The sequence below is a fragment of the Cynocephalus volans genome, chromosome 7, assembly GCF_027409185.1.
Source record: "Cynocephalus volans isolate mCynVol1 chromosome 7, mCynVol1.pri, whole genome shotgun sequence".
Classification (NCBI taxonomy): domain Eukaryota; kingdom Metazoa; phylum Chordata; class Mammalia; order Dermoptera; family Cynocephalidae; genus Cynocephalus; species Cynocephalus volans.
Genome location: NC_084466.1, coordinates 139,942,213 through 139,950,178, shown reverse-complemented (window position 1 = coordinate 139,950,178; position 7,966 = coordinate 139,942,213). Strand labels below are relative to the sequence as shown.

Here is a 7,966-nt window from a genome sequence, read left to right as displayed (position 1 = left end):
GATTCTCATGTGGGTGATAGTTAGGACAAGGTGGCTATTGTCTGCTACATCCTTGGTCCTTTACTAATGGCTGGCCCATCCATAACTTGCACTATAATGGCCAATAAGACAGATGCAGGTTATCAAATCTACTTCCGGTCAGGAACCCTGCGTTGCTTTCCAACCTCAGCTGCTACCCATGATCTTGCCTCCCCTCCCCGCCCCCCCTTTTTTTTAAACTAGGCAGAGGATATTATTAACCTTTGTTTCAAACTTTATTACTGGTTTCTTCAGCTAAATTTGCTGCAAAGAATGATTTATGTATAAGCAATAACTGAAAAGACCTGCAATGTCTGAGTGACATGTGCTTAAAAGTATTAGAGGTCTATCTAGATGTTATCAGATCCATAAACAAAACAATTAAAAAAAAAGTCATAATATAAAATAGCAGCTCTCAGTAACTTCTCCCAAGTTTTACCTTCTTTAGAAATTGACTCAATTCAGTTTGCTTCATTCTTGGAAGCCTCATCAAAATTCTCCACATGGTCTGGAACTTCGTCCTCCTCCTCCTCTCTGGTACCAAGTGGTGCTTTTTCATCCATAGATTTTTTGGGCAGAATTTGTCAGTCTCCATAAACTAGTCAGACTGCCTGAACTTTAAGGTTGTTAAAATGAATCACTGTTCCTTGGTACGTAAACATATTCATCTTTTTAATAGCAGGAATATTGTTGACGCCTAGCTTCTTTAAGGAGAAACAAAGTTTTTTTTTTATCATTTACCGGAGCTGTTCTATGAACCATCTTCTTTCTGTGAACAGTTCTTTTCCCATCAATGCTTACTTGTCTTTCCAGTTTGGGTAGTTTCTCCTGGTTCATATTAGTTCCTTTCACCTTGTTGGGGTGGAAATGGGGCCAAGAGGGGCACTAGGGTTGGTGCTGCCTCACCCTATCTAGGGGGTCTCAGGCAGACCAGCTGAGAGAAGGCACACACACACTCAGGGACACAAGATGGCACTAGAGATCTCCTTGCTTTTCTTTTTTTTCTTTTTTTCTTTTTTCTTTTATTTTGTCGATATACATTGTGGCTGATTATTGCTCCCCATCACCAAAACCTCCCTCCCTTCTCCCTCCCCTCCTCCCCCCCAACAATGTCCTTTCTGTTTGCTTGTCGTATCATCTTCAAGTAATTGTGGTTGTGATAGCTTCTCCCCCCCCCCGTTTTTGTGTGTGTGTGTGTGTGTGTGTGTGTGAATTTATATATTAATTTTTAGCTCCCACCAATAAGTGAGAACATGTGGTATTTCTCTTTCTGTGCCTGACTTGTTTCACTTAATATAATTCTCTCGAGGTCCATCCATGTTGTTGCAAATGGCAGTATTTCATTCGTTTTTATAGCTGAGTAGTATTCCATTGTGTAGATGTACCACAATTTCCGTATCCACTCATCTGATGATGGACATTTGGGCTGGTTCCAACTCTTGGCTATTGTAAAGAGTGCTGCGATGAACATTGGGGAACAGGTATACCTTCGACTTGATGATTTCCATTCCTCTGGGTATATTCCGAACAGTGGGATAGCTGGGTCGTATGGTAGATCTATCTGCAATTGTTTGAGGAACCTCCATACCATTTTCCATAGAGGCTGCACCATTTTGCAGTCCCACCAACAGTGTATGAGAGTTCCTTTTTCTCCGCAACCTCGCCAGCATTTATCGTTCAGGGTCTTTTGGATTTTAGCCATCCTAACTGGGGTTAGATGGTATCTCAGTGTGGTTTTGATTTGCATTTCCCGGATGCTGAGTGATGTTGAGCATTTTTTCATATGTCTGTTGGCCATTTGTATATCTTCCTTAGAGAAATGCCTACTTAGCTCTTTTGCCCATTTTTTAATTGGGTTGCTTGTTTTCTTCTTGTAAAGTTGTTTGAGTTCCTTGTATATTCTGGATATTAATCCTTTGTCAGATGTATATTTTGCAAATATTTTCTCCCACTCTGTTGGTTGTCTTTTAACTCTGTCAATTGTTTCTTTTGCTGTGCAGAAGCTTTTTAGTTTGATATGATCCCATTTGTTTATTTTTCCTTTGGTTGCCGGTGCTTTTGGGGTCGTATTCATGAAGTTTGTGTCCAGTCCTATTTCCTGAAGTGTTTCTCCTATGTTTTCTTTAAGAAGTTTTATTGTTTCAGGGTGTATATTTAAATCGTTAATCCATTTTGAGTTGATTTTAGTATACGGTGAGAGGTATGGATCTAGTTTCATTCTCCTGCATATGGATATCCAGTTATCCCAGCACCATTTGCTGAAGAGGCAGTTCCTTCCCCAGTGAATAGGCTTGGTGCCTTTGTCAAAGATCAGATGGAAGTAGCCAGATGTATAAAACAAACTCTATTAGACCTAAAGAAGGAAATAGACACTAATACCATAATAGCAGGGGACCTGAACACCCCACTGTCAATATTAGACAGATCATCTAGGCAAAGAATCAGTAGAGAAACACAAGATCTAAACAAGACTCTAGACCAATTGGAATTGGCAGATATCTACAGAACATTCCACCCAACAACCTCAGAATATTCATTCTTCTCAGCAGCACATGGATCATTCTCCAGGATAGATCACATATTAGGTCACAAATCAAGTCTCAATAAATTCAAAAAAATTGGAATTATCCCATGTATCTTCTCAGACCACAATGGATTAAAATTAGAAATTAATAACAAACGAAACTCTGGAAAGTATACAAACACATGGAAATTAAACAGCATTCTACTTAATGACATATGGGTCCAAGAAGAAATCAAGCAGGAAATCAAAAAATTTATTGAAACTAATGACAACAATGATACATCATACCAAAACCTGTGGGATACTGCAAAAGCAGTATTGAGGGGAAAATTTATTGCATTAAACGCTCACTTCAGAAGAATGGAAAGATGGCAAGTGAACAACCTAACACTTCACCTTAAAGAACTAGAAAAACAAGAACAATCCAAACCTAAAGTTAGCAGACGGAAAGAAATCATTAAGATCAGAGCAGAACTGAATGATGACAAACCATTAGCATGGCTAACAAAAAAAAGAAGAGAGAAGACTCAAATAACCAAAATTAGAAATGAAAAAGGCGATATTACAACTGATTCATCTGAAATACAAGGAATCATTCGAGACTACTATAAACAACTATACGCCAACAAAATTGAAAATCTGGAGGAAATGGATAAATTTCTGGACACACACAAGCTCCTTGCTTTTCTGATCCTGCAGCTCATACCTCCAGAGCTTGGCCATCGAGTTCTAGTGACTCTGGTGGGCTTACTTCCCCAGCTGGCAGCTCATAATGTTCCCCTGTTGCTGCGATCTTTCATACTCTCTGTTGATCTCAATATGGCAGGCTGAGTCCATGATCCTATTTTCTTTCCATCCTAAATCCCATGAAATAAAAGAAGAAAATATTTTTCAAAAAAATTCCAACCACGGTGCTATTTAATAAATGAACTTCCACTAGTGGATTGATAATGAAAGAATTTCAGAAAATTAGAAATAAGATCAAATCAGATCTAGCCATCCCACTCTTCCTACTCGTACCAAAAAAGAGAGAGAAATGTGCAAAAGAATACTGTTCTGGGAGTGATCAGACAATCAGGAATCACCAAACATCAAGGAAAGTTAGAGTCAGGAAAGAGAAACACCAACATAAAATAGAATTATTATTCCCCAAGGAAACAAACTCAATAAGACCCATGGAAAAAGTCTATAAATAATATAATTACAGTATCAGAACATATTTAGGAGGTTATTAATTGTATCATCTAAAATTGAGCAGAGAACTTGGTGTCTACAGTTTTGATTGTCAAAAATAATTAGTTGGGAAATTAATGGAGAAGATACATAAAGTTGGAAAAAATATGCTAAAGTCTGTGATAACATTGATATTAACTTAAAAAAAACACACGAAAAATATTACACAAGTGCTTGGATTGACTGCATATTGGATTTAGGGCTGCCTGGAAGCCAAAGTGAAGAGGGAAATAAGTGCTATAGTTTCAAAATAAAAATAAATACACGTTCAAGAGAAACAGAAGCAAGGTTCACAGTGAAATTGGAGAGAAGTTTCTTCAAGAGATTTTTATAAAACAAATATGTTTATGAATATTTTTATAGTCCATACAATGCCTACCACAGGACTGATTGTTACCATGTACATCAATATAAAAAATTATTGAATTTTTTCCCTTTTTCTATTTAGGTATAACATGGATGAAGATCAAAAAGTGCACTAATCTTCAGCGTACAGCTTGATAAATTTTAGCATAAGTAAATAACTGAGTGATTTTCATTCTGATCAAGTTCTAGAACATTTCCAGCACCTCAGAAACTCCCTGTACATCTTCTCAGTCAATAACCTCCACTGAACCACTATTCTGACTTCAGTCATCAGTTGCCTTTTATTTATCTCTGAATAGATGGAACCACACAATATGTACTTTATGTGGATACCTTCTTTCATGCACTGTAATATCTGTAAGTTTTTATTTAAGTTGTTGCTTGTATCAGTAGTTTATTCTTTTTTATTACTGTTTAGTATCCTAATGTATGAATATTCCTCAATATATTTATTTATTTTCCTGTTGATATACATTGAGTAGTTTCCAGTTTTGGATATTACAAATAGATCTGCTTTAAATTTTCTTGTTCATGTCTCCTGGTGAACATATGCACTCCTTCCTTTTGTCTATGACCAGGAATTCCTGTGTCATAAGGTAAACATATGTTTAGCATTAATAGATAATGACAAACAGCCCACAGTAGTTGTATCAATGTACACTCTCACCAGCAATGTATAGGGTTTTCAACTTCTCTACATCCTCACTACCATTGGATATTGTCATGTGTCGAAATTCTGGATGTGAATCCTTAGTGAGATATGTAAATGTATGACTATCTTCTCTTGGTTAAGGGCTTCTCTATTATTTTTTAAAAGGGCTTTTCCCTCATGCTGCTTTCTGATTTCTGTAGTCGGTTAGAGGAAGATGCCAGTGACCTGTGAGTCAGTATCAATGGCTTTCACGTTAGAACATCAAATTATCCCTTTCTCCAGTTTTCCTTTAGAAAGCATATTACCCCTTTACACTGTCACCATGGCTTTCTGATCTTAGACAACACCCCCTCTGCCAAACCCAAAAGGTTATCTGCAGCTCCCATTTATCTTGTAAAGGTAAGGAAGGGGAGAGGAGGAGGAGGAGGAGAAGAGAGAGAGAGAGAGAGAGAGACTTGTCAATGCTATTGCTAAACCATACACCCAGTTTTGAAGGAAAAACTGAAGCGCTTCTTTCACTGAGTCAATGGACAATAAGGGATCATCTTAAAAGACTTTGTAATCTGTCATAATGCCTTTGAGTTTGCTTTGATTACTAATTTTCTTTCTAATTTTATTCAACTCCTATGAAAACAGGAGGAAAATTTAAAAAAGATGTAAACCAGGATATGTTTTTGTTGGAGTACTGGCAGCTTTCAAAACTCTACACTAGAACTGTGCAGGACAGATTCTCATTGCTAGTGATTCTTGGGCACAGCCAGAATGGAGGAAAGCAAACAGACAAACAAAAACATGGAGACTGACTTCTGACTGTGAGAAGTTATTAGCCAATTACTTGACTACTGGATTCAACATAACATAGGTATATGATATGGTGAAGATCTATAATTACGCTTTCTCCAATGTACAGTCCAACATTAAACAATTTTATTATAAGGTTTTATTTATCTTTCAAACAAGTCAGAATTTGATAAATTATTTAGAAAGATCTGGATAACCAATCTAGCACACCATGAACCTAAAGAAAATTTGACACAAATAAATATATTTTTTTGACAAATAACTTCTATTTACATGATTTACCAACTTAATGTGGAACAGCTCTACAACAGCAAGGTACTAGTCCTGTTTCATAATATTTTGGACTTTCCACTGTAGTTTGAGAGAGGTCTGGAGAGGAGTATATTTCATTTTCAAGAGGAGATTAAGAAGAAAATGGGTTTGTTTTGTTGACAGTGTATGATTAAAAAAATGGAACTAAAGAACATAAAAGGAAATAAAGACAAAAACTTTACTTAACCCTACAATTGTGGAAATTAGCTCTGTCCAGTGAAAAACTAAAAGGAACTCTTTAGAGTTAGCTGAGCTTATAAAACTATAAACCACAAAATGACTTTGCATATCATAAACTCATTCCCAAAGGGCCAGAGTCAGCTTAGAGTTTCAGGGCATTTCTGTAGATGAACAGATTTAGGTGAGGTTTGGAAAATAGAAAAATATTATGGTTGAAAACTATACTGAGTGATGTATCTGAAAACCACAAGCAAGTGATATTTAAATGATAAATGTAAATCCAGTGCTGGACTGGATATAAGTGGTGAGGGAAACATAGGGATCAAGGATGACATCTGGCTTTCTAGACTGTGGTGCCATTCCTCAAGATATGGAAGAGGACCTGTGCTATGGACTGAATGTTTGTGTCCTCCCAAATTCATATGTTGAAAACCTAATCATCAATGTGATAGTATTAGGAGGTGGGGCTTTTGGGAGGTGATTAGATCATGAGAGACCTCATGAATAGGATTAGTGCCCTTATAAGAGAGACCCAAGAGAGCTGCCTCCCCCAGGCATGGGAGAGATGGGGGATGGGATGGCTTGGGAGGAAGGATTAAATTTATAGGTTTACAAATATGGAGATGGATGGGCATACTAAGTGAAAAACTTGATTCAAGTGGCTGGCATTATTGATGGCTCATTGAAGGCTGTTGATCAAATTTTTATGGTGTTTTCCATTTGCCTGGTTGGGTGAGTCTCCCCAGCAGTGACTAATAATTTGAGTGCAGACATAGAAAAGGCAGAGGGGCAAGTTCATCCAGGATGGGGTGTGGCATGGAATTCAAGGGAGTCCAAAAATGAATATATTTTCTTCAGTACCACAAACTGTATCTTGATTTTTCATTATGTGAAGGGTGCTATAGGAATGGACTTTCCAGGGTTTCTCTTGTCATCACTTTAAACTAGGTTTTGGCAGATCTGGTATTTCTAGGAGGCCTTGATATCCCATAAGCCAGTATGGCTATTGATTCAGTTGTGCAGACAGAATGTTGTCATATCTTCACAATTATTAATAGACATGGCCACTATCTTCAATTGATAGTTTCTTCTGTTCCAGACTTTATAAGAGCATTATATGCTTTTCCTTTAATTCGCACAATAGCAACATTATGGTTATCTCTTACTTATAGTTTGAGACATATATAAAGACATTTATAATGATTTTTCAAGGTCACATGTCAAAATGGTAGAACAGGAACTTGCATCTGGGTCTATGTGACACCAAAGCCCACTCCATTACCACTACACATTTCCATGAGTTCTGTTCTACAATTTTTCTAGAACCAAATAAAAAAATATTGAGTAATCAAGAAATAGGGCTTGTTAATGATGGGGCTGTGCAGACATGCCTATAATTATCAAATGATAGCCATGAGATGTAACACCTGGTTTTTTTAGTGTTGTTCTAGGACCAATGTAAGTAATTATACATAAAGACATTGCAGATATCACAAGGAAGCTTAGCAAGCTGAATACTTGTTAGAGAAGTGTTTCTTCATCCTGCTTACATGTTAAATCTACTCAGGAACCTTTGAAGTATAAAGCCAATGTCAGGATATGACCACAAACCAATACAAGAAGAATTTCTATGCTTTCGTCCTGGACATTGGCCTTTCTTAAAATCTCTCAGGTGATAGTAGTGTGCAGTCCATCTTGAAAAGAATCACTAAGCTAGCCAGTTGTATCTCTCCAATGAGAATCTCAAATGTACTTATTCACGTCTCTGATTTTATAAGAAACTTTGGCAATACTTAATTTTTGACAATCAATTTGTGTTTATCATTGTAACTCATCCTCACTGTCATTTCTAGTTCCAGCACTACCACTCACTACTCAGG

At 37.0% G+C, this 7,966-nt stretch overlaps 1 pseudogene; it reads right to left on the bottom strand.

Annotated features, from left to right (window-relative positions):
- Positions 1-479: 479 nt before the first annotated feature.
- On the bottom strand, positions 480-864 carry LOC134382618 (transcription factor BTF3-like; annotated as a pseudogene).
- Positions 865-7,966: the final 7,102 nt, after the last annotated feature.